A 26,699-nucleotide genomic window follows, 5' to 3' on the forward strand; every position below is an offset into this window, starting at 1 on the left:
TGGCAATGCATTAGCTAGCAAAGCTCTTCAAAAATAGCTAGCAATCCAGTGGTCTCCCCGCAATCTTAGCTAGCTAGCTAACATTATAATGCTTCTAAAGTCAATATGGCGACTTCAAAATGTTGACAAAAGTTTTTCCTACTAATTATTTGCCTCCTTTTGAAATGTCATTGTATTTAAAAGCCACTGTAATGTACCTTTAATGAAATCTTCATCAGCGCTCATTTACAATGCATTGAGTAGAATGCTCAGTCGAGAATACATCCTTAAATCCCATGAATTATTATCAAAATATACTTTTTTATTGCCTATCTTTTTTTGTGATTCCTGGCTGAAGTCAATCACTGTTAACCATCAGATATCCCATATTCCTTCACCCGCTAGCCTTTGAAGCCCACTGAACTGTTAGTTATGCTTGTTGTACGTGTATCTATTGTCCAATGACGATTGACTCTTCTCATCCAGAGCAGCCGGCCAATAAAACTCTTGCTCCGCATCTCTTTGAAGGTACAGGGCTCTCTGAAGATCAGACTCACACCAAGAAGATTAATTAAGCTATCACAAGTAGCGAAGAAGAGATTCCCTTTCATAAACATATTCATGTTTTTCCTTCTTCACCTTCTAAGTCACTCTCGTTCTCCCTGTTTGTCAGAGGTAAGTCATCTGAGGTTACTGAAACTTTTCTCATGAAAAGGGGATAGATTTCCTGGTTTAATTTCCCAGACTGTTTTGCTTGTTGAGTGGGAGTTAAACAGGGTGGTATTCATTATGGCACTTCATAGAAACGTGTTTTCAACAGAAAATTTAAATGAGCGTTTCTTTTTGGACAAGTTCATGTAGTCCCTCCCTATTTCAGTCAGTATTCCTTCTATTTGATGTGAAATGAATACATCCCTGGAAGAGTTGTAGACTTGACTCTGAGTGAGGTAGGCCTACATGGCAGGGTGAAGCACGTGCGCTCCCAGGGAGAGGGAGAGCCAAGTTATAGTCGTTATTTGTACACTAATCAGCTGCTTGGTTGTTGACGGGCTGAAGGGAGTAGTGCTGTTTTCCTGAGCCCATTATTATGAAGTTATACTGGTTCTATTATTCTGAAAGAGTACTGTATGGGGAGACACTCTCAACAAGATTCTGATGTCTCCTCTGCCCAGGCCACATTTACATGACCCAACAGTCGTATACAGATTTTTTTACTGATTAAATTCACAGTAATAAAGCAAACATAAGTCCTGCTTAATGTTTGTTTTCTTAGTCAGTCAATGAGAGATCATCTAGGCCTAGATTTGATATTGTACCTCCTCCATTTAATGATCCAGACAGGTAAAATAAGAGTCATTTTCTTTCTGTGAACACTCTACAACAGTCAGCACTGTTTTCAGTGAGGCACAGCAATGACTGTTTATATGAATGGACAAAGCCATTATGGAGACATAACATGCGCCGTTTGAGCTACTCCAGAAAGTTTATTTTTACACGAAGATTGCCATTTTTCCATTATAATTGGGGATCCTGTTTTCTGCTAACAATGCCTGCAGTACCGCGGTCGGCCTTGAACTCTGTGGCTTCATTTCGAGGGGGCAGTCGTTCTCCCCTGAGGTGCAGACAGACAGACAGACAGACGCTGTGCTGCCCATTTTTTCCCATTAGTTGACTCAGCTGTGTATTGAGCCTGTGCTCTTCTCGTATCTTCCTGTGTCACGTTCTACCCTGTCACACCAAAGAGCTGCCTGACGGGAAGCATGTAAAGAGATATGCACATCAGAGGTACTGCTGGCAGGTGGGGGGGATAGAGGGAAAGAAGAGGGGGGAGAGAAGGAGGGATGGAGAGAGAGGAGGGATAGAGGGAGGGAGAGAGGGGGAGAGAGAGTGATGTGGGGGGMGGGCACTCTGTTGTAAAAAAAAAAAAAAAAAAGCAGTAAAAAAGCCTATGTTGTGACAGGCTATCTGACGCCATGGAAGCCGCCGCCCGCCTGCCTGAGCGAGAGCAAGCTGAGAGTGGATGGCCAGCCCTGCAGCATGTCGTACAGCCTCAAACACATCCTGCTGGGTTTCTATTGAGCTACTGTCTCTGTTGACATCATAGAAAGTTCAGATGGGATCACATCACCAACCAAACATGATGTAGACACCTCAGGCTTCTGTGTCAGTATTGAATACTGTGTGAAACAATGGTCTAAAACCAGTGCCATTTTTGTCATTTTGGATGGATTTGTTGTCCAGTTGGTCTGTCACATCCGGTTATAGAATGTGAGTTTCCCTCTGGGACTGTAGGACTATAGATAGAGGAAGGGACAGACATGTAATTTTACCTGTTTGGTAACATGACCTGTGAGAGGGAGTAGCAATGTGCATGCCCCGCCCACCTAAGGCCCTGTCTTTTTTAGGCATATATTTCCTGTTTTTGGGGCTGCAAAATCCACATCACTTAAATCTCGCTGGAGTGATTGCTTTCATTTTACTCCTGCAACTCTTTCGTACTCTTGCTTGTACCTGACATTTTTTCACGTTAACGTTGACTCTATAAGAATGTTAAAGTTGTAGTACGATTCGATCTTAGTCCTGTATTGACGCTTTGGCTGTTTGATGGTTCATCGGAGGGCATAGCGGGATTTCTTATAAGCTTCCAGGTGAGTCCCGCTCCTTGAAAGCGGCAGCTCTATCCTTTAGCTCAGTGCGGATGTTGCCTGTAATCCATGGCATCTGGTTGGGATATGTTTGTACAGTCACTTTGGGGACGACGTCATCGATGCACTTATTGATGAAGCCAGTGACTGATGTGGTGTACTCCTCAACGCCATTGGAAGAATCCCGGAACATATTTCAGTCTGTGCTAGCAAATCAGTCCTGTAGCTTAGTATCTGCTTCATCTGACCACTTTTTTATTGACCGAGTCACTAATGCTTCTTGCTTTAATTGTTGCTTGTAAGCAGGAATCAGGAGGATAGAATTATGGTCAGAAATGCCAAATGTAGGGCAAGGGAGAGCTTTGTACAAATCAAATCAAATGTATTTATATAGCCCTTCTTACATCAGCTGATATCTCAAAGTGCTGTACAGAAACCCAGCCTAAAACACCAAACAACAAGCAATGCAGGTGTAGAAGCACGGTGGCTAGGAAAAACTCTCTCGAAAGGCCAAAACCTAGGAAGAAACCTAGAGAGGAACCAGGCTATGAGGGGTGGCCAGTCCTCGTCTGGCTGTGCCGGGTGGAGATTATAACAGAACATGGCCAAGATGTTKAAATGTTCATAAATTACCAGCATGGTCAAATAATAATAATCACAGTAGTTGTCGAGGGTGCAACAGGTCAGCGCCTCAGGAGTAAATGTCAGTTGGCTTTTCATAGCCGAACATTGAGAGTTTCTCTACCGCTCCTGCGGTCTCTATAGAGTTGAAAACATGGTCCTACGGCTCAGGTCCTCCGAGAGAGAGAAAGAAAGAAAGAAAGAGAGAATTAGAGAGAGCATACATAAATTCACACAGGACACCGGATAAGACAGGAGAAATACTCCAGATATAACAGACTGACCCTAGCCCCCCGACACATAAACTACTGCAGCATAAATACTGAAGGTTGAGACAGGAGGGGTCAGGAGACACTGTGGCCCCATCCGGCGATACCCCCAGACAGGGCCAAACAGGCAGGATATAACCCCAGCCACTTTGCCAAAGCACAGCCCTCACACCACGAGAGAGATATCTTCAACCACCAACTTACCATCCTGAGACAAGGCCGAGAATAGCCCACAAAGATCTCCGCCACGGCACAACCCAAGGGGGGGCGCCAACCCAGACAGGAAGATCACGTCAGTGACTCAACCCACTCAAGTGACGCACCTCTCCTAGGGACGGCATGGAAGGGCACCAGTAAGCCAGTGACTCAGCCCCTGTAATAGGGTTAGAGGCAGAGAATCCCAGTGGAAAGAGGGGAACCGGCCAGGCAGAGACAGCAAGGGCGGTTCGTTGCTTCAGTGCCTTTCCGTTCACCTTCACACTCCTGGGCCAGACTACACTCAATCATAGGACCTACTGAAGAGATGAGTCTTCAATAAAGACTTAAAGGTTGAGACCGAGTCTGCGTCTCTCACATGGATAGGCAGACCATTCCATAAAAATGGAGCTCGACAGGAGAAAGCCCTGCCTCCAGCTGTTTGCTTAGAGATTCTAGGGACAATTAGGAGGCCTGCGTCTTGTCACCGTAGCGTACGTGTATGTATGTACGGCAGGACCAAATCYGAAAGATAGGTAGTGTGGAGTAAAATGGAGGCATGGAGTCTCTGTGTGTGGAGTAAATGTGGTCTAGAGTTCTTTTCCCTCTGGTTGCACATTTACCATGCTGGTAGAAATGAGGTCAAACGGATAAAAAAAGTTTCCCTGCATTAAAGTCCCCGGCTACTAGTAGCACCCCCTCTGGATGAGCGTTTTCCTGTTTGCTTAGGCCATATACAGCTCATTGAATGTGGTCTTAGTGCCAGCACCGGTTTGTGGTGGTAAATAGACAGCTACAAAGAATATAGATGAGAACTCTCTCGGTAGATAGAGTATCTCATGATAAGCTGTAGATCACACTCCCTCAGACAAGCAAAACCTTGAGACTTCTTTAGATATTTTGCACCAGCGGTTGTTTACAAATATACATAGACCGACACCCCTTGTCTTACCAGAGGCTGCTGTCCTGCCTATCCTGCCGATACAGTGTCTAACCCACCAGCTGTATGTTATTCATGTTGTTGTTCAGCCACGACTCGATGAAACATAAGATATGACAGTTTTTAATGTCATTTGTAGGATATACGTGCTTGTAGTTCGTCCACTTTATTATTGAGCGATTGTACGTTGGCCAATAGTACCGATGGCATAGGCAGATTAGCCACTCGTTGGCGGATCCTCATAAGGCACCCCGATCTCCTGCGAAACCTCTGTCTCTTTTTCCTGCGAATGACAGGGATGAGGGCCTGTTCGGGTGTCTGGAGTAAATCCCTGTCGTCGGACTCATTAAAGAAAAATCTTCGTCCAGTTCAAGGTGAGTAATCGCTGTTCTGATGTCCAGAAGCTCTTTTCGGTCATAAGAGATGGTATCAGCAACATGATGTACAAAATAACTTACAAAGATTGCGAAAAAAGTAAAGTAGAACTCAAAAATAACATTTTAACTCCACCGTTTTTAAAAGSTGTAAACGTTTACAAGTCATGAGCAAGAAATAAAAAAAATATCAAATTAAATAGTGCAAGTCAATATGCATTATAAATGTTAGCCTAATGGCACATCACAGTTTATGTTGGGGTAGTTGTTGTCTTACAAGTTACAAGCAAGAAAGACAAGTCTGTGTACTGTCTCTCGCTTTAATCATAATTATCACAATTTTAATCAAATAATGTTTAAAAGCGTCATTTCTGCTTCAGACTCAAGCCCGCCTGAACAACCCGAAGGCTTTAATGTTTCTTGTTTATTGTTAGAAGTAGAATAACTCACAAATAACATTAACTCCTACAAACCCTTACAAGTTATGAACAATAAATAAAACATTTAAAAAACAAATAGTGCAAGTCAATATGGGGCGGCAGGTAGCCTAGTGGTTAGCATTGGGRCAGTAACCGAAAGGTTGCTGGATCAAATCCCCGAGCTGACAAGGTAAAATATGTCGTTCTACACCTGAACAAGGCAGTTAATCCACTGTTCCCCGCTAGGCCGTCATTGTAAATAAGAATTTGTTCCTAACTGCCTAGTTAAATAAAGGTAAAATATATATATTTTTAAATATACATTATAACTGTTAGCCTAATGGCACATCACAGTTGAAGTTGGGGTAGTTGTTATCTTACAAGTTAATGCAAGAAAGACAAGTCTGTCTACAGTCTCTGGATTTAAAGCTGCCCTATGGCAGGTCACTATGATGCCACTTGTGCCAAAAACACTCTGAGGGGGAGCTGATCGCAGGAATGCACAGGTAGCTCTTTGCCAGGTGGTTGACTTTGGGAAAGTTTTTGGGGTGGATCTTCCACTAGTCCAGTGGATTTGGTTTCACTGTCAGCATCAGGAGACTGAAGGTAGCAGCTGAGTTCCTTTTCTACCAGCTGGATTTCAGTAAGACCCGTGGTGGTGGAGCATGGCTTCTGGAAGAAACTGCCCAGTGACTTTGTCTTTTTAGCTGACAGTTGTGGTGAAGCAGCAACAACGTCTCCCTGTGCTGGGCTTGGGTTTTCATGTTCCCCATTGACCATCTCTGAGACAGCTCTTGCTTTTATGTGGCCCACCTTCTCCTCTTTGATGTAATGTGTTTTAAACCCGAGGGTCAACCAACGAGGCTATGTCCAGGAGGTCATCTGTGGCTAGGTCATCATATTTCTCATTCAGATAGTCCATGACTATCGTTTTGATGGTTAGGGTGAGCTCTGTTTCACCATCATCAGGTTTCATTACATCTGRATAGAACAGGTGTAGTACTGGCTTCAGGTAAGACACAATGACATAAGACTCACCAGACAGAGCATCTGTGAATTCTAGTGGGGTCAATGCCTCGTTGATGGACTCAAGAACATCTATATCTGTATAGGTGGGAGCTCAGTGCCGGGTCGTCTTATCATTGGACAAGACCTGTGAAATGGCTTTCTCCTGCTCCCGTACTCTTTGCACCATCTTTTGACATGATCCCCACCTGGTAGGTGACTCTGTCACCAACTTGTGCTGGGGTAGGTTTTGTTATTTTTGAGCAACTGCCAGGTCTCTCTTCTTTTTCCACCAATAGGAAAAGGCACCTACCACTTTCTTACACACTCCAATTGCTCGATTTACCCGTTTGTCTGTATCCACTTTAAGAGAAGTCAAGAGYTTTTAATAAAATGTTAAAATCACAATAATCCCTTTAGTTAAGTCRGAATGTAATAGTTAACTTTAAAAAATCACATTTAGTTTAATCTAACCAATCACTTCAATATACACAATTGACAAGGTTACTTACCAATGGCCAAGTGCAGACGATGTCCAAAACATTGCAGTCGGATCCATTTGTTGATTTGAGAGGCCTTCACCACGTTTGTACCACTATGCGTTGTAATGCAGACCTGTCAGGCTTGACTGAGTCCCCAGGAGGTGAGAGCGTCAATGAGCCCCTCTGATATAGCTTCACCCGTGTGGTCGTCGGGAACGTATGATGTTTGAAGGCATTTATTTCAATGATTCCACTCTTTGTCAATATAGTGGATCGTGAGGCTAATGTAAGGCTCTGACGTGCGACTAGACCACAGATCGGTAGTAGTAGCAAAATACGTAAAATGTGTCTTGAGCTGTTCCTGAACTTTTTCCCTACACTCGGTGTAGAGTTTAGGCAGTGCGGTGTGAAAGAAATATTTGTGGCCAGGGAGCACGTACCTGGGGTCAATTAAATTGATAAGCCTCTTGAAACCTTCCTTTTTGACTGTGCTAATTGGTAGCATGTCCTTAGCAATGCAATGCATAATAGCATTTGTGATGTCTTTGTGTCTTTTCGATGTTTGCTCATAGGGCATAAACGCTGTCAGTGTAGACTGCTTCGAGAGAACATCCCTAGATTGGCTGGTGCTTGAAGGGCGTTTATCAATACCYTGGTGCAAACTCAAACTTTCTGCATGTTCCAAAGAGTGATTTTGCTTCAGATGGTGAAACAGGTTTGTRGTATTWCCAYACTTGGTAGCCACCTGTCTACGGCACAATTTGCACCGAACATTGCTCTGCTCTTTGTCGGACTTCAAAAAGCCAAACCACTTCCAAATAACTGAAACAGTTGAACCCTTTTTATCAATKATMTCTTRGTTGGAAGCTGCTCCTTCTCCATGGCTATCACTGCCACTGTTTTCACCTAAATCAATATTTTTTGTGTTTAATAGTAGCTACTTCATCACTCGAGGTGCTAAGTGGTTTTTAGTGGGCGTATACCTCTCCACGTGCATATTGTCACTTCTCTGCACGTACCTGCTGCGTCACAGAGGTGAAATGGACTGCTGTACCTAATTATTCGATATCGAAATTATCGAAAATGTATCTAAATGTTTTTATATCGTTATTGAGGGAAGTAATTACCTCGATAATTATTGAAACTGATTTATCGCCCAGCCCTATTAAAAATCCTTCATTAACCTGTCTCCTCTTCCTCATCTACTCTGATTGAAGTCGATTTAGCAAGTGACATCAAAAAAGGATTCACCTCGTAGGCTGTTGTGGAAAGAACACTTTGATTTGATACAATTACAACATTTATATCAATGTATAAATTTGTTTTTTATTTAACAATAAATTGAATACCTGAATTCCCACCAAATTCCCTGAACTCCATTCATTATTTGCCTGTGCCAATAACATGTTTTATGTGCTACAATTAGGTCAATATCTGATGGATTAGAAAAATTCKAAAAGTTTGGAGTGTCTTCATCCATTGTCCAACTGTTGCGTTTATTCGATTTGTTTTTAAAACCTTTTAACGATTTCAATGACTGTTGCTAGAAGGAGGGTCTGCATTGTTTTGGGAAATGACAGGTCAATATATCATCCGACTCTTGTCTTGTCTGACACTTGTCATACGATCCTTCACATGTGCGTGCCGTCGTGAAAGTTTATTGGAACATGATAGACCTGCAGCTCAATGACAAGATGGGACTTTTGGGAATTTATGACGAAAATGTAATGTGATGGATGTCACTTGCACTGTCACCATGGACCAGACCATGGTGATCTGTGCACACCCAGACCAGTTACGCTGTCAGTCTGACTCACGTCAACACTGCTTGTTTGTTTGTTGTCGCTGGTTGTCTTGCATATGGCCTTATTGGACTGGATGTGTGAGAGTTGCTGTGCCAAACGCCCGTCGTGAGGGGGACCTGCCAGGCTGTGTGTGTGCGAGTTGCGAGGGAGGCTGTGAGTCTACACATGCCCTCCCATTCTGTCGCCGTGGTTGCTCGGGCTGGCAAGGTTATTTATTGCCAAGGTTAATGGGATAGCGTCTGGTAGCAAAGGTGGTGAATCGAGACAAACATGTGCCTGTTTTACTTAAGCAAGAGACACAGGGGCTGATGTCACGTCAGACTAAACCACTTTGATCTGACACTGAAAGTAGGTGCTTAGATCAACAAATGATCTCTTGCACATCGGTACTTATAGTTGAAGTCGGGAGTTTACATACACCTTAGCCAAAAACATTTAAAGTCAGTTTTTCACAATTCCTGACATTTAATCCTAGTAAAAATTCCATGTTTTAAGACTGTGAAATGTCAGAATAATAGTAGAGAGAAATCTTTATTTCAGCTTTTATTTGTTTCATCACATTCCCAGTGGACAGATACTGTATATTCACAGTAGGAGATCATTATTTCATCCCAATATACCATACATTGGAGATAAAAACAGATGTAAACTGTACATTGCAACCTATTTTACCTGTAATTCCTGAATCTAGCATAATTGTCAATTACTGTGTTTGTGCTATAGAAGACAGCCAGCTAAATATTATATTCCTTTCTGTCCTCTCACCTCTCAGTGTGAACTCTGACTGGGTAATGGGCTATTTACATGTATATGACTCACTGCTGCTGTTGCTGTATGGAAATGATAGAGGTCATGTGGAAAATTTGCAAATACAATGTCCCCCTGCATGGCAGTGTGGTACCATAGCTGTGTGACCATGCTTATATAGCCTGCTGCTGTATGCCTAAACCCCAGTCTAATAATAATATGAGGTGGATTTTTTCACAAAGGCAAAGGTAACGATTTACCAATTGACTGTTCTGAGTCAGTCATGATCATACTCTGTGTGCTTTACATTTTTTGTGTGTGTATGTGTCTGCTTGTCTGTGCTTGCGTGCATGCGGCCCTATGTACACAGTAGAGCTGGGCGATATGGACCAACCAACATTGTGATAAATTCCCAGCTCTAGTACATGGTACACGTGTGTGTGTGTGTGCAAGTGCGTATGCCTGTGTGTTTGCACATCCTTGTATCGGTGTGTAATTGACCAGGCTATGATGGTAGATTTGTGGTATCATGACGCCTTGTGAGGACCTGTCTCACCACAGCCCAGCCGCAGCCCAGGGGCTCTCCTCATCCAATCGCCATCTCAAGCTGAATTATCCACACCATTTACAGTTTACTCTGGTTCACCGGTACCATGACTGCATCCCAAATGGCACCTTGCTTCTTATATAGTGCACTAAATAAGGAATAGTGTGCCATTTGGGATGTGGGTTGTGTCAAACAGGAAGGGGAAGGGAAGGAACCAGCTGTAATGGAGCCCATCGTCGTTGCCTACGGTTATAGGACAGGCTCATTGCATGGTACACACACAGCATTCTACATGAAATATGCTGTGGGACTGTTCCCTTCCACCATTTTGTGTGGTTCAGTGCCACGTTGTCATCAGACAGAGATAGGGGAAAGGTTAGGTATCAGTGGCCCAGGGGAGTGATGTGGGGTGGGGGGCAGTGGCAACAAGGGTTGAGGGGGTAGTAGTAGGACGAAGGGTAGTGTGTCATGGTTTATGGGGATGCTGCGCTATCTCCATTCTACATGAAATGTGAGTGTACATGGTCCCTTATTCCAACGATTATCAAATTATCTTAAAGTAACAGTATTCATTTATTAGCTTATTAAAATGGCACATTTCAAATACTGTATATGTTACATTACTTGTACTGTAGGCCTAGGTCTTTTGCAAAGTTAAGTGAAGTAGAATTATGTTTTAATTTGTGTACATTTGTTTACATCTGTCTCTCCAGGAATCAAGGAATGAACTCTCAATTCATCCAATTACTGTATCAGTCAAGGTAATTAGCCTGGGCTGTCAAGACTGGGAAATAAATTACAGCTGTGTCAAGGTCTGGTGACGGCCTAGGATATCATGCTTTTATGTTTTGCTTGGTGATGGAAGGACCAATGTAAAAACCCAACAGCATTGAGTAACATAGCATGAGTCAGTCATTGAGTTAAGTCTTCCTACCCATCACTTGGCCAAGGATTAGAATCCAGTGGCAAGGTACAGAGAGACATTTTCAGTATTTAAGACACGGACTGTGTCAGCTGTACTGTAGAAGGGAAAAATGCTATGTTAAGCTGGCCAAGCTACTCTAATGTGACTAAGCACTGAGACATTGACTTTTTAAGAAACCAGGCCTACTTCTAGCAGAAACCGTTGTGAATCTAGTGAAAATACAGTATATTTCTCTAGCATACAGAAGAGAAAGCCTTTGTGGCCTTTACTTTCTATTAGGCATACTGTACAGGAAGAAGCTGGTGAAAAGGCCTATTGTTGTGTAGACTGTTAGACTGAACCATTCTAGCTACCATCTGTGCTGTTCAGACAGGGGATGTTGATGCTGAGTAGTCTTGGCTGGTATACCGTATATACTGTATACCGGGTTATAAAAATTAATTAAATAATCATGTGCAAATATTGTACAACCCAGGTGTGCAAAGCTCTTAGAGACTTACCCAGAAAGACACAGCTGTAATCACTGCTAAAGGTGATAATAACGTATTGACTCAGGGGTGTGAATACTTATGTAAATTAATATTTTGGTATTTAATTTGCAATACATTTGCTAACATTTCTAAAAACATGTTTTCACATTGTCATTATGGGGTATTATGTGTATATGTGTAAGAAAAATARATCAAATCCATTTTGAATTCAGGCTGTAACACAACAAAATGTGGAATAGGTCAAGGGGTATGAATTTTTTTCTGAAGGCACTGTATGTATCGTGATAATATCATATTGTGAGGTACCTGGCAATTTCCAGCTCCAACAGCATACTGCACTTCATGGAATTATATAATTGCAGATGCTTAGTTCGCACCACAGCATCATATTATATTATGGATATAGTTCTCTCACTAAACCTCTCTCTAGTTGAACTTGTGTTAAATTAAGCATATCGCTTTGGTCTTCTCGACTGCAATCAAGTCTGTCTTTCCCATTGTAACTAGTCACTTAGCAGGAGCCACACACAGAGAGAAAGTATGTCAACAACTGCAATTTCTTCTCCATTTCAGAGGACTTTAAAAGTCTTTGCATCTCCATATAGACAGTGAAAGAATATAGACATTTTAACAAAAGAGCTGTTTCATAGTAATTAACGTCCTTTGAGGCGCCAAGGACCTCGATCTGATTCTGGCCATGGATCAAGATTTACGTCAACGCTGTACAATGCTGAAGAACAGTGAGGTGGTTCTGGGAATGGCAGAGAGCCGTCAAGTCAAAAGTCATTGATAAGAGAAAATTAGGAACTGGGAAGTGGCTTTTGTGTGAAACTTTCAAAATTATTCAAAGGAAAGAGAAAAGGTGACAGTTTGGGGATAAGTCTGTCAGACAGAAAATTAAATGCCAAAAACATTTTCTCAAGTCTCTGCCCAGATAGCAGATCTGTCTCTTCTTATGGGTAATGTCACATTCCCTTAACAMTGTGAACTTTTTGATACTTGTAAAGTTTAAACAGCCAGGCACTCCTCGATTCTAATGTTTCAACACCAATAGAGAGTGTTGCTTGTTACCTACATTGTCAAACATTGGGTTTGTGGCATACTTTTCCGACAAGGGGATGCTTACATCAGCAATAGCCTTTCTACTGACTCTGTAATTAATCTCTTGCTGTCCAATTGCATGATTGGCCGTACTTGAGCCTCAGCCTTTGAGTGCCAACCCTGATCTGTCTTTATCTGATGTCTAGAGATTAGAATGAACCAAATATATTCAAGAGATTTATAACTTTGTTGTGACAGTTTGAGATCTTTCATAGAGATTATAGTGGTTATGATTCCTCAACAGCTAGAGTTASGATTCCTGGTTTTCACCCAGACGGCCTGGGTTCAGCTCCCGGTATGGGAACTCACATTTAGTGAGACAGGTAGCTTTGGGCCACTAAGCAAAAGGTCGCTAGTTTGAATCTCCAAGCCGATAAGGTTAAAYAAATGTGCCCTTGAGCAAGGCACTTAACCCCTAATTGCTCCTGGGTCGCTGTTGATAATGGCTGACCCTCGCCTTGACCTCACTGTCTGGGGGAGTTGAGATATGCAAAAACCGTTTCCAAATAGGACAAATATAAGCACCCACCAAATTAGTATTATTATAACAGTCTTGTGAGATTGATTGGTTAACTCAGTGTGACAGGATTACGTGACTTGGCAGATCCAACTGTTTGGAGGGCAAGTGAGGTGCCAAGGAAACCACAGCATTTGCTCTCTGTATTCAGTACAGGATATACAATTCTGATATACAAATTCAGTTTGACTGCTCCCATAATAATTCCCGTGCTTCGTGATGCGTAATTCATAAACTAACTATCCTGACTCTTCGTGATGCAGTCATAACTAAACGTAAATCCCTTGAGCTTTGTGATGCAATATACAATAAACTAATCCTTGAGCTCTGGTGTGCCAATCAAAACTAAACTAAATCCCTTGGCCTTCGTGATGCAATATATAAACTAATCTCCTTGCCTTGTGATGCCAATCTATAAACTTCTGAGTTCGGTGCATATAAACTAATCCCCTGAGCTCTCGTGATGCCAATCATAACTAAACTAAATCCCTTGACCTTCGTGGATGCCAATCATAAACTCTAATCCCTTGAGCTCTGGATGCCAATCTTAAATAACTAAGCCCTTGAGCTCTCGTGATGCCAATTATAAACTAAATCCCTTGAGCTCTCGTGTGCCAATCATAAACTATCCCCTTGAGCTCTCGTGTGCCAATATAATAAACTAATCCTTGATCTCTGTTGATGCAATCATAAACTAATCGCCCTTGAGCTCTGTCGTGATGCAACATGAATAAACTAAATCCCTTGAGCTGCGTGATGACAATCATAAACTAATCTCCTTGAGCTCTGTGAATGCCTCTACACTAAACTAAATCCCTTGGCTCTTGTGATGCATCTAATAAACTAATCCCTTGGCTTTCGTGAATGCACACTACATAAACTAATCCTTGAGCTCTCGTGATGCAATCTAATAATCCCTTGAGTCTCGTGATGCCAATCATAAACTAAACTAAATCCCCTTGAGCTCTCGTGATGCCAATCATAAACTAAATCCCCTTGAGCTCTCGTGATGCCAATCATGTTCGCTGAATGGTCTTGCACACAAACTGGAAGGTCTGTTCACATGCCTTCCAGTTGACTTGACGACTCTTCCAAGACCCAGAATGCCATCATGCTAATCTCCTTGCCAATCCTGATCAATTTAAGGGGTTAACTGACTTCACACAGGCCTGCAAGTACCCTCACAGTCTCTGTGCCAATCCAGATCACATTCTTCCGGTGTGAGGAGTGAACAGATTTCACAGAGACCTGACAGTTTCCTGACAGTTAGTCATGCCTCCGACAGGATTCTCTTTCTCTCTCAGCCCAATAAATGGAGCAGGAGGGTAATGTTTATGTCATATCGGAGGTAATCCCCGACAACGGATGAACACACACACACACAACACACACACACACACACACACACCACACAACACACACACACACACACACCACACACAACCACAACACACAACACACACAACACAACACACCACACACACCACACACACACACACAACACACACACACAGAGATAATGTTCCCGTATATCGAGGCACTCTTAAACAGATTAATTCATCACACCATGAACTTCCCTCACCTCTACATGTCCCCTTTTCTTGTTCTTTGAAGCTACCTATTCTCACAGAATATATTTCAAATCATTGAAAATATTTTCTAGGTGGAAGGGAGATATTATGTGCTTCAAAAGCCCTCTTCCATTTATTTTTCATCAAACTACTAACCACTGTGGTTTTCACTCTAGGCTACAGATGAGTTGTTTGAAAATACTGAATTCAAGATGATTTAGTCCTTTATTCTGATAACACAGTTGGTTGAGTGATGAGGTGCTTTACTCTTGCTTTACTCTAACTTCTGTAAAGTAGCCGGTTACATTACACTGCTGTGAAAGTTTGAACACCTTACTCTATTTTAACATTACTGGGGATTAGAGGTCGACCGATTAATCTGAATGGCCGATTAATTAGGGCCGATTTCAAGGTTTCATAACAATCGGTAATCGGCATTTTTGGACACCAATCATGGCCGATTACATTGCACTTCACGAGGAGACTGCGTGGCAGGCTGACTACCTGTTATGCGAGTGCAGCAAGGAGCCAAGGTAAGGTGCTAGCTAGCATTAAGAGTATCTTAWAAAAAACWATCAATCTTAACATAATCACTAGTTAACAACAGACGGTTGATGATATTACTAGTTTATCTAGCTTGTCCTGCGTTGCATATAATCGATGCGGTGTCTGTTAATTTATCATTGAATCACAGCCTACTTCGCCAAACGGGTGATTTAACAAGCGCATTCGCGAAAAAAGCCCTGTCGTTGCACCAATGTGTACCTAACCATAAACATCAACACCTTTCTTAAAATCAATACACAAGTATATATTTTTAAACCTGCATATTTAGTTATTATTGCCTGCTAACATGAATTTCTTTTAACTAGGGAAATTGTGTCACCTCTCTTGCGTTCTGTGCAACAGAGTCAGGGTATATGCAGCAGTTTGGGCCGCCTGTGTCACGACTTCCGCCGAAGTTGGCTCCTCTCCTTGTTGGGGCGGCGTTCGGCGGTCGACGTCACTGGCTTTCTAGCCATCGCCGCTCCATTTTTCCATTGTTCCATTTGTTTTGTCTTGTTCCCTGCACACCTGGTTTTAATTCCCTAATCACACTGCATGTATTTATTCCTCTGTTCCCCTCCATGTCTTTGTGTGAAATTGTTTTTGTTACATGTTCGTGTGTACGCGCCAGGCTGGGTCTTTCCCCGTTATTCCGTGACTTTTCACGAGGGATGTTTATTGTACAACATTTGCTACATTTTTGTGACTGTTTCGCGCATAGCACTTTTACCTTTGGCTGGAGGTTTTGACGCAGTGCGTCTGTCTGTTTTATTTGCCTCTGCCTTAATAAAGTGTGCGCCTGTTCACAACTCTCTGCTCTCCTGCACCTGACTTCTCCACCAGTAGCGCACACCGTGACAGCCTGGATCATTGTGAACTGTGTGAAGTCCATTTCTTCCTAACAAAGACAGCAACCTTCGCCAAACGGGGGATGATTTAACAAAAGCGCATTTGCGAAAAAAGCATAATCGTTGCACGAATGTACCTAACCATAAACATCAATGCCTTTCTTAACATCAATACACAGAAGTATATCTTTTTTTACCTGCATATTTAGTTAAAATAAATTAATGTTAGCAGGCAATATTAAACTAAGGAAATTGTGTCACTTCTCGTGCGTTCATTGCACGCAGAGTCAGGGTATATGCAACAGTTTGGGCCGCCTGGCTCGTTGCGAACTAATTTGCCAGAATTTTACTTAATTATGACATAACATTGAAGGTTGTGGAATGTAACAGGAATATTTAGACTTATGGATGCCATCCGTTAGATAAAATACGGAACGGTTCCGTATTTCACTGAAAGAATAAACGTTTTATTTTCGAAATTATAGTTTCCGGATTTGACCATATTAATGACCTTGGTCCTCCTCTCTTCATCCAAACGACGAACGTGACATTTGCGCTACACTTGAAACACAGTATTCCTAACCTAGCCCACACAATGTCTGCTTTGTGGATCAAGCAGTCATTTGAAAGAGTAAGACATTTTCAGCGAGACAACTCAAAGGTGAAATCCATTAAAGCCAAGATAATGGAATTCATTGCCCTTGACAATCAATCGTTCTCTGTCGTGGGTGATGTTGGCTTTCGCCGACTGGTCGACCACCGGTACACACTACCAAGTGCGCTATTTTTCAGATGTTGCCCTTCGGAGTTACACATTAATAGCGTCACTGCAAGTAGCTTCATGACATAGATACTATGGAACTCCGTTTGTGTCTTTGCATCTCAAAAAAGATACAGTAGCACTGTCAAATCTGTACAAAAAGTCTGCATACAAGCAAACACCGGCCACGAACGATGTGTTAATGATACTGCGTTGGTAATAAAGCATAATTTGTTCGACCGCAACTTCTGGGGTAGCTAGCTTTAGCTTGGTACCTAGCTAGCACCAAACCAACCAGCCTGAAAACAATGACCAGTAGAAACTTAGCAATGATTTAGGAATCCTTGTGAGTAAGTATTAGCTAGGTTGTCACTTGTTATTCGCCTATTGAAATTGAACTTCAGTTTATGAAAATAAATAGCTAGCCAGCTACTTAACTCTGTTGCCCAAAGCTAACGTTATGAGCAGCCAGGTAGCTTCATCTGACTAGTGAGGCTCGACCGGACTGGGTTATGTGCTGTGAAGCTAGCCACAATAAGTATGTCATTGACAGTGATGCAAATTAATACAAATAGTAAAATGCCATACTTTTATTTTGAAGGCTAACCGCAAAGTCCACTATTGTGGCTAATCCTTATTGTGGCTAGCTTCACATAGATGGGTCCGACAACCATTAATCAAATAAGAACTGTCTTAGAAATTAGGGTTATTTTAGATGATGACAACTAGCTATGTAATTACCTAGCTAACTATAGCTACTGAAACAGATTATGTTGTGTTATTTGACGTGTAAAATAGTGTTATTTGACGTGTATCCTTTTTGACACGCAAAGACCCTAACGGCGTTCCATATAAATCCTGGTTGAGAATGAAACGACTGAATGAACAACGAAACAGCACAGCAAGTAAGTGAAATAAATATGTTTTGATTATGTTTTACTGGTAATGGGGACATACGTAAATCCAATTTGTAAGTCGCTCTGGATAAGAGCGTCTGCTAAATTACTTAAATGTAAAATGTAAATGTAAATGCCAACAAAATAACTTGTTGGTCAGTGGTGTGTGTGTGTGTGTGTGTGTAACCTTTCTTTAACTAGGAAAGTCAGTTAACCTCTTATGGCTGAGATCGGCTAAGATCCCGTTAACGGGATCGATTTGACAACAGCCAGTGAAAGTGCAGGGTGCCAAATTCAAACAACAGAAATCTCATAATTAAAATTCCTCAAACATACAAGTATTTCACACCATTTTAAAGATAAACTTGTTGTTAATCACAAAAGGCAGCCATAAAAAGCAGAAAAATAGATCAAATGAATCACTAACCTTTGATGATCTTCATCAGATGACACTCATAGGACTTCATGTTGCACAATACATGTATGTTTTGTTTGATAAAGTGCATATTTATATCCAAAAATCTCAGTTTACATTGGCGCGTTACGTTCAGTAATGTTTTGCTTCCAAAACATCCGGTGATTTTGCAGAGAGCCACATCAATTTACAGAAATAGTCATCATAAACTTTAATATAAGATACAAGTGTTATGCACAGAATTAGAGATATACTTCTCCTTAATGCAACCGCTGTGTCAGATTGGAACTTGGAACTCAAGCTAACTCTCACGTGAACGTGCGTGGTCAGCTCATGGCACTCTGCCAGACCCCTGACTCAAAGAGCCCTCATTCCCCCCTCCCTCACAGTAGAAGCATCAAACAAGGTTCTAAAGACTGTTGACATCTAGTGGAAGCCTTAGGAAGTGCAATATGACCAATATCCCACTGTATATTCGATAGGCGATGAGTTGAAAAACTACAAACCTCAGATTTCCAACTTCCTGGTTGTTTTTTTCTCAGGTTTTTGCCTGCCATATGAGTTCTGTTATACTCACAGGCATCATTRAAACAGTTTTAGAAACTTCAGAGTGTTTTCTATCCAAATATACTAATACTATGCATATCTTAGCTTCTGGGACTGAGTAGCAGGCAGTTTACTCTGGGCACCTTATTCATCCAAGCTACTCAATACTGCCCCCAGCCATAAGAAGTTTTAAACAGTGAGTCACCCTCAACTGTAACACTCCCACAGACATAACTGTATTTACAGCCTTGAGGSTCTTCTCCTCTTTATGAGCCAATAAACCGGGGAATAATGCAACAGCTTTCAACAAACAGTGGTTTCATCCTGACAGTGCTAGCTACCACCCTTTTCTTGTCAGCCAATAGCATTGTACTGTATTACAGGGTTTTCACATTCAGAGGAGCCTCATTGCCTCTCTTTAACCAACATACTGGAGAAATCCTTTGTTTCACCAGAATTAGTATTTTCCTTTTCAGCTAAAAGTGTTCTATTATCTTTCTACAGTGTTAAGTAGGAATAGGTAAATGTGCCGAGTAGGACAATGTCTATGGTTAGTGAGACGTGGAAAGCCACTCCTTGAAAGACAGCCTGTTCCTTTATTCCTCTACCAGGGCATGTACTCTATCAGCCGTTGTTTTTGACCATCACTGCTTCATATGGGTGAAAGAAATCCTAGCCTGGATTTCCCTGCTTCTCCTCGATCACAAGACGCTATGCAAGACTAACTACAATGCCAACTGTGTCGTTAACGTTCTATAACATGTCTGTCATCCAGCCCAACTGAACATATAACCTGTCTTTGTTCACATTGTTCACTGGTCCAGTAAATTGTCTCTCTGGTGTGACGGTCAAACCTTTCCCTCCCACCAATCCCCAGTGTTACTTACATATATCCATCTGTGTGCATTGTGTGTMCGCGTGTCTGTCTGTTCAGTCATCCCATTCCAATCGGCTTCCCCTCCTGGGTGTGTGTGTGTCACTGACCTGAGGGGTATCCTACGAAGCAGGTTTGAGGAGTTATCAAGGTAACTTTGGTCAAGTCTGAGATCAACTCGGGATGACCGGTCATATGTAAGTGGCTCAACTTMTAGCCAAGTACATTTTCTATGGCAACAAATCCTTCAGAACTAACCTGCTAAGAACTAACCTGCTCCGGGGCAGGCTAACTCACGGCTAACTCCACCTACCCTGGATGAAATGACTGAGCCACGAGTTGAGGACCAATGAAAAGAGGTTTCCTTCCTCTTGCAAACATTGTGTCATCATTCCCTTCATTTGAGAAGGGACGGATTTAAATATTTTTTAAACCACATTTTTTTTGTAATATTAAAATATATCACATTACACATTTGGTAATGACAGAATGCATTTTAATCTTCACGCACAGTAACACTTTTGTATGACTTAATACAGTTATTTTATCGATAGGAGTGGGGGGAAAAGGTGTTTGTGGTTGTGCACTGATAAGAACACCAAAGTCGGCATTAACGATACGTGGTAACATAAAGACGGCCCTTCTAAAAGCTTATTTCACACCGTAGCCTGCTGAATTTGCAAGATAACTTTTCTTTCATTTTGATTCCGGAACAAATTAAAATGTGTCACTGACTCGCCCATGAATTGATGTTTCAGCATTGTCTCAATAAAGAGTTTGGTGTTCGACTAGCCACGTGCAACATGCACACGCAGTTACAAGCCTGCTAGAGTTAGCGGCAGGCGGACGAACAATATCCACCATCGTAGTATGGATGAAGCCTGAGCTGGAATGTGAAGCTAACAGATTCTGGTTAGCTTTAGAAAACCCTGAGTAGATCTAGCTTGCTTCGAGGATCAGTCATACTGATTCACAGTGTTTGGCTCTATGTCACTGACCTGGGCCCAGCTGATCTGGGGTGACATGGGGATGACAGCAGGGGCTTCCTGTTAGCAGGGGAAATTTAGTCAAACTCCTGTGGATTGGAAAGTCCAGAAGGCCTCATAAGAAAACAGTGGGACGGGGAGAAGCTCATGGATGGTTATTACAATGGTTGTATATTAAACTAAAATGCCAAATTCCCATTGTGTATACTTTGCTCATCGGTACAGAAAACGTTTTCTACCACGTAAGCAAAGATTGTAAGGAATACATATAATTACCCATTGTTTAATCATGTCAATTGCAATTCTGTGAAGAAACAGCCTCCAGGGGGAAAAATAAATAGATGAAATTATGCATGCTGAATACATAGTCAATATTATATTATCTGTTAAGGAAATTCCCTCAACATTTATCTTACATTTCTGTAAAGATAAATTGGAAAATGATTGATGTAACTATTAGGTACAGTATGATAGAGGTTGGATACATACATGTGCTGTAACTCTTCATGATGAGTGTGTGGTGGTGTTGTTGACTGTGAGGAGGGGCATCAGGATTTGAGGCTACAATCAGAACTGTTTTCATAAAGCTGCAGGTTGTTTACCAAATAAGTTGCCGACAAATAATACAGACGTGGAAAGCTCTGAGCTAGCTTTTGATCAGGGATTGCTTTCCAGAAAGGTGAACTCGAGGCTACAGCTGGAAAAAATCAAAAAGCGTTTCAAGTTTAAGTGTGTGTAATTACATTTCTGTGGAGCGTATTATTTGACTGTTATTTTTTTCATAAATGTATTTCTATCTGTGGTGTAGTTATTATGTGCATTCCTGAAAACATGGCTTTTTACATGTAATTAGGTTGTTTGTTATTTTGAAGAAAACAGATGTGTCCATAAAGGATTAGATTTGTGTTTCCACCTGGTATAGTTAACTGGATCAGGGTAGAGTGAGAGAAAGGTATATGTCAAACCAAGATGAGACAGCCAGGGTTTTATTTACAGAAGTAGAAAATACATGACATTTCCCCAGAGCCTGCTCTCTCTCCCTACTGTAGCCTATACACAGAGTGTATAAAACATTAGGGACACTTAATATTGAGTTGCACCCCCCTTTTGCCCTCAAAACAGCCTCAATTCYTTGAGGCATTGACTCTACAAGGTGTCAAAAGTGTTTCACAGGGATGCTGGCCCATGTTGACTCCAATGCTTCCACAGTTGTGTAAAGTTGGCTTGATGTCCTTTGGATGGTGGACCATTCTTGATACACACAGGAAACTGTTGAGCGTGTAAAACACAGAAGCGTTGCAGTTCTTGACATGCTCAAACCGGTACTACCATACCCCGTTCAAAGGCACTTAAATATTTTGTCTTGCCCATTCACCCTCTAAATGGCACACATACACAATCCATGTCTCAATTGTCTCAAGGCATTCTTTAACCTGTCTCCTCCCCTTCATCTCCACTGATTGAAGTGAATTTAACAGGTGACATCAATAAGGGATCAATGCTTTCACCTGAATTCACCTGGTCAGCCTATGTCATGGAAAGAGCAGGTGTTTCTAATGTTTTGTGCAATCAGTGTATAAACAGTATCCTGTTGAGTGGCAAGCAGCTATCATCTGTTATTGCTGTGGCTGAAGTGCGGGGGGATGCTATTTAACTGTGTGAGAACTACTTATTTTCTCTTGCTGTTTTGAGACACAAACGGGGTTCTTCACTCAGCACACTGTTGTATGGCAAGCAAATTTCCTTTATCTGCTCTTATTACTATGGCAAGACGTGTGTGTGTGTGTGTGTGTGTGTGTGTGTGTGTGTGTGTGTGTGTGTGTGTGTGTGTGTGTGTGTGCATGCTTTTCTTTAGCGTTGTGAGATATTAGAGTGGCGCTGGTACAGACAGACACAAGCGATGAATGATGACTTCACTCCAGCTTACTGATGCAGCTATTAGTGAGAAGCACAGCCCAGATCCATAGCGGCCGCTCTTCCATGGAATCCAGACCTGGTCAATCAATGCACGCTTCCAGGCAGTATGTGGAATGGGGAGAAGACGATTCATCCTAATTTAACTTGATGTACAAATCTGTAGCACTCAGGGGTCTAGTTTACTGCTTTAGCATGAGAAACTGGTGACAAATTAATCTGAAAAAAGCATGACTGCAGTGGATTGCTCTTCAGGTGTGTGTGTGAGGGGGTGGAGGGGGAGGTATTTTAGTATTTCTGTAATATTTTATGTACATGCTGCTATTTCTTTGTTTTGCCTTCTTGCCAGGTTGCCCTCGCAAAATAGTTGTTTAACCCCAATGGGTCTTAACTGGTTAAATAAAGGTAAATAATAACATTGAAATGTGTAGCAGTGAACAGATAAAGAGCAGCCACATCTTTCGATGGGGGATTATTCTGTGGGGGTGAGAGAGGATTAGAAGAGCAGACAGTGAATCAGGAAGTGGATTTTCTACTGGCTCACTGTCTCTCACTGCAAAGAGAAAGGTGGGAGGTGGGGTTTCACTCTCTGTCTCTATTTAGGAACTGTAGTACTCTGAGACACTTTTTGAATACTGTCCCAGATCTTAGTGCTGTGGATGGTGTAACTGACTCTCTCTCCTCTCTTCCTGTAGGGACCCACGGGACTGGGGGCTGGGCCTCCTCCTACCCTGAGTGTGTGGAGAGGAACCAATCACCAGTGGATATTTCAGACGAGGATGCCCAGGTGTCTCAGGAGTACCAGGAGCTGACCCTCAATGGGTTCAACGCTGAGTCATCCAARAAGACCTCCATGAAGAACACAGGGAAGACAGGTTAGCGTGCCCTCATTCATTCAGAACTCTTTGAATTCAACATATTTTCACATCCTTAGCAGGGTGAGACAGGGATGGGTGCTGTCCTCAATGCTCAGGTTAGATAACAGGTTAGATTCCTTCACTTCAACAGAACTGGTCTAATGCACTGCATCACAGTGCTAGCTGTGCCACTTGAGATCCTGGTTTGAGTCCAGGCTCTGTCGCAGCCAGCCGCGACGGGGAGACAGACCCATGGGGCGGCGCACAATTGGCCCAGCTTTGTCCAGGTTAGGGGAGGGTTTGGTCGGCCGGGATGTACTTGTCCCATCGCGCTCTAGCAACTCCTGTGGCGGGCCGGGCGCATGCACGCTGACACGGTCGCCAGGTGTACAGTGTTTCCTCTGACACATTGGTGCGGCTGGCTTCCGGGTTAAGCGGGCATTGTTTCAAGAAGCAGTGCGGCTTGGCAGGGTCGTGTTTCGGAGGATGTGCGGCTTTCAAACTTTCACCTCTCCTGAGTCCGTAAAGGAGTTGCAGCGATGGGACAATACTGTAACTACCAATTGGATACCACGAAAAAAAGAACTATTGGAGTAGAACAGGCTTAGGTTCTTTAGCAGAGCTGGTCGAGACGATACATAAATACACACTATTCGATTATGATGAGTGAACATTCGGTTTTGGCTTTACATAGTGTTAAACTTCACCTTGCATGTTCCTGCCGACATTATAATTACAGTAAACACAAAGGGTCTAGATCTTAATAGTTGATTCTGAATGATATTACAACTTTCTCTGCATGGTGCCTTGACCCGCTTTGGCTTTAAGCTGTGTTTGATTGGCCAGCGTCCAGAAGTCTTCAGCTAAAAAAAATTCCCCAGGCAAATTTCTATATCAATTTTTGGGTAACAATGAAATATCATACTCTGCTCGTTTTCAGTTAGTGGTCAAGAGTAAACAAAAATTGCTTCTTAGCAAAGAGCTATTTCTCAAGCAATCATTTTGCTTGGACTGTCTGGGAGTGGGGAGGGGAAAACGGAAAACTAGCTCTTATTGGCAGAGAGGTTTTTAACGCTTTCTTATTGGTCTATTAACAAATTTACTGAAATTCCAGCCAGTCTTTTCAAACAGCTCTTACACTCACAGAACATTATCATAATTTTCACAATTTCACCATGTTATTTCAACCATCATAGTGTGGAAAAATATATAAAACCAAGGAAATCATGTTTTTGACTGCACTGGGCCTTTAAGCAAATTCATGTGGAAAGGTGGTCCCGGAGATATTTGCAATGATCAAGGATTTACTTCCCTTCTTTCACAGCCTGTGCTTCAAGGTATTTTTGGCTTAGCATCTAATTCCTGCTCTGCTGGGCTCGACTGCTGGAGCGCTCAAACACAGAGAGGGTTCGCTAATCAAAGTCCCAGGGCCGGCCAGCCTGCCTCTCCTTTAGTGTTGCACGGTATACCGAACCCCCCCCKCCCKAAAAAAAATGACTAATAATAAAGGTTTGGCAGTAGAATTTGTTACGTTCGATACTTCTGTCAAATGTGTCTCACGTGATTGAGAGGATCAAGTCTGTATCAGTGCAGGCCCTTTATAGTGTGAAGAGCACAGTTCCTGCTCCACTTGCTCATTCATTGCAAGAGCTGTCTGGGCTGCATTGCTAGCTCCCCAAATCAAATCAAATATTTGTCAAATGTACCGAATAGAACTGGTGTAGACTTTACTGTGAAATCATTGCTAATGAACCCTTTCCATGGTATCACAACGGATACAGTGAAATACACAAGAATTAAACAGAATTATACAGGGTGTACCATTACTAGATCATTGTGCAGAGGTACAAGGTATTTGAGGTACAGTAGATAAACATTAAGGCAGGGCATGAAGTGACTAGTCATCAGGATAGATAATAATAAGAGTAAAATGAAGAACAGAGTAGCAGCAGTAAATTATTTTGTGTGAAGTGTGTGTTTATGTGTGTGTGTGTGTGTGTTTGCGTATGTAGTGTATATGAATGTGTGTGGGTTTTGTGTGGGAGTGTCAATGTAGTGTGTGAGGGTGTATATGGTGTGTATATATAGTCAGTGCAGATAGTTAGGGTACCACTATTTAGCAGTCTAATGGCTTGGGGGTAGAAGCTGTCTCGGAGCCAGTTGGTCTGAGAGCTGATGCTCCGGTACCATTTGCTGGACGGAAGCAGAGTGAACTGTCTATGGCTTGCGTGGCTGAAGTCTTTGGCAATTTTTCGGCCTTCCTTTGATATAGAGGGAGCTCGGCCCCAGTGATGTACTGTACTGTCTGCATCAGCCTCTGTAGCGCTTTGTGGTCATGTCACGCCCTGACCATAGAGAGCCCTTGGTTTTCTATGGTGTAGTAGGTCAGGGCGTGACTAGGGGGTGTTCTAGGTTATATATTTCTATGTTGGTGCTCTTGGTATGGTTCCCAATTAGAGGCAGCTGATGTCCGTTGTCTCTAATTGGGGATCATACTTAAGGGTTCCCTTATCCCACCTGCTTTGTGGGATATTGTTTTTGAGTGAGTGCATGTTGCACCTCAGTACTGCACGGTCGTTGTTTGTTTTAAGTTTCACAAGATATTTTGGGGGTGGGGCACATGGAGCTGGCGGCTGAGCAGAGGGAAGAGCCAGAGACCATCAGGGAGGCGATAGAGAAGTGGTCGGTCGACCCAAYGAGAGAGCCAGAGCCCGCCTGGGAGTCGATGGAGCAGTGTGAAGAGGGATATCGGAGAATGATGTTGGCGAAGAGTAGGCTGCAGCGCAGGCGGGCTGAAGATGAAGCCATCAGTCCGGTGCCATCTGTGCCGGCTCCACGCACCAGATCTCCAGTGCGCCTCCTCTGCCCAGTACGRCATGTGCCTGCTCCCTGCACTCGCCCTGAAGAGCCAGAGACCGTCAGGGAGGCAATGGGGAAGTTGGGAGAGAGAGAGATGAGAGAGATGTTGTGCAAGTGTGTTCTGCTCAACATCCGGTTAGCAGTCTGTTGCAACCTGGGCCGGCTCCACGCTTCTGGCCTCCAGTGCGCCTCCCCAGTCCGGTACGTCCTGTGCCAGCTTCCTGCACTAGCCCTGAAGTGCGTGTCACCAGTCCGGTGCCACCTGGGCCGGCTCCACGCACCAGGTCTCCAGTGCGTCTCCCCAGTCCGGTACGTCCTGTGCCAGCTCCCCGCACTCTCCCTGAAGTGCGTGTCACCAGTCCAGTGCCACCTGTACCGGCTCCACGCATCAGGCCTCCAGTGCGCCTCCCCAGTCCGGTACGTCCTGTGTCTCCTCCTCGCACTCACCCTGAAGTGCGTGTCCCCAGTCCGGTACGTCCTGTGCCTCCTCCTCGCACTTGGCCTGAAGTGCGTGTCCCCAGTCCGGTACGTGAGGTGTCTGCTCCCCGCACTCGCCCTGAAGTGT

The 26,699-nt window shown here is 42.9% G+C and overlaps 1 long non-coding RNA gene and 1 pseudogene across 1 annotated transcript in view; one reads left to right on the plus strand and one right to left on the minus strand.

Annotated features, from left to right (window-relative positions):
• LOC139028395 (uncharacterized) overlaps window positions 1-18,820 on the minus strand; it is a 285,368-nt gene extending 266,548 nt beyond the window's left edge. The window contains exon 1 of the long non-coding RNA XR_011480610.1: window positions 18,788-18,820. This is a non-coding gene — a long non-coding RNA (uncharacterized lncRNA). The remainder of the gene's footprint in view (window positions 1-18,787) is intronic.
• The window catches only part of LOC111970319 (receptor-type tyrosine-protein phosphatase gamma-like), a 227,927-nt pseudogene that overhangs the window by 83,784 nt on the left and 117,444 nt on the right, over window positions 1-26,699 (plus strand).

This window comes from Salvelinus sp. IW2-2015, linkage group LG11 (assembly GCF_002910315.2).
Source record: "Salvelinus sp. IW2-2015 linkage group LG11, ASM291031v2, whole genome shotgun sequence".
In the NCBI taxonomy this organism is placed as follows: domain Eukaryota; kingdom Metazoa; phylum Chordata; class Actinopteri; order Salmoniformes; family Salmonidae; genus Salvelinus; species Salvelinus sp. IW2-2015.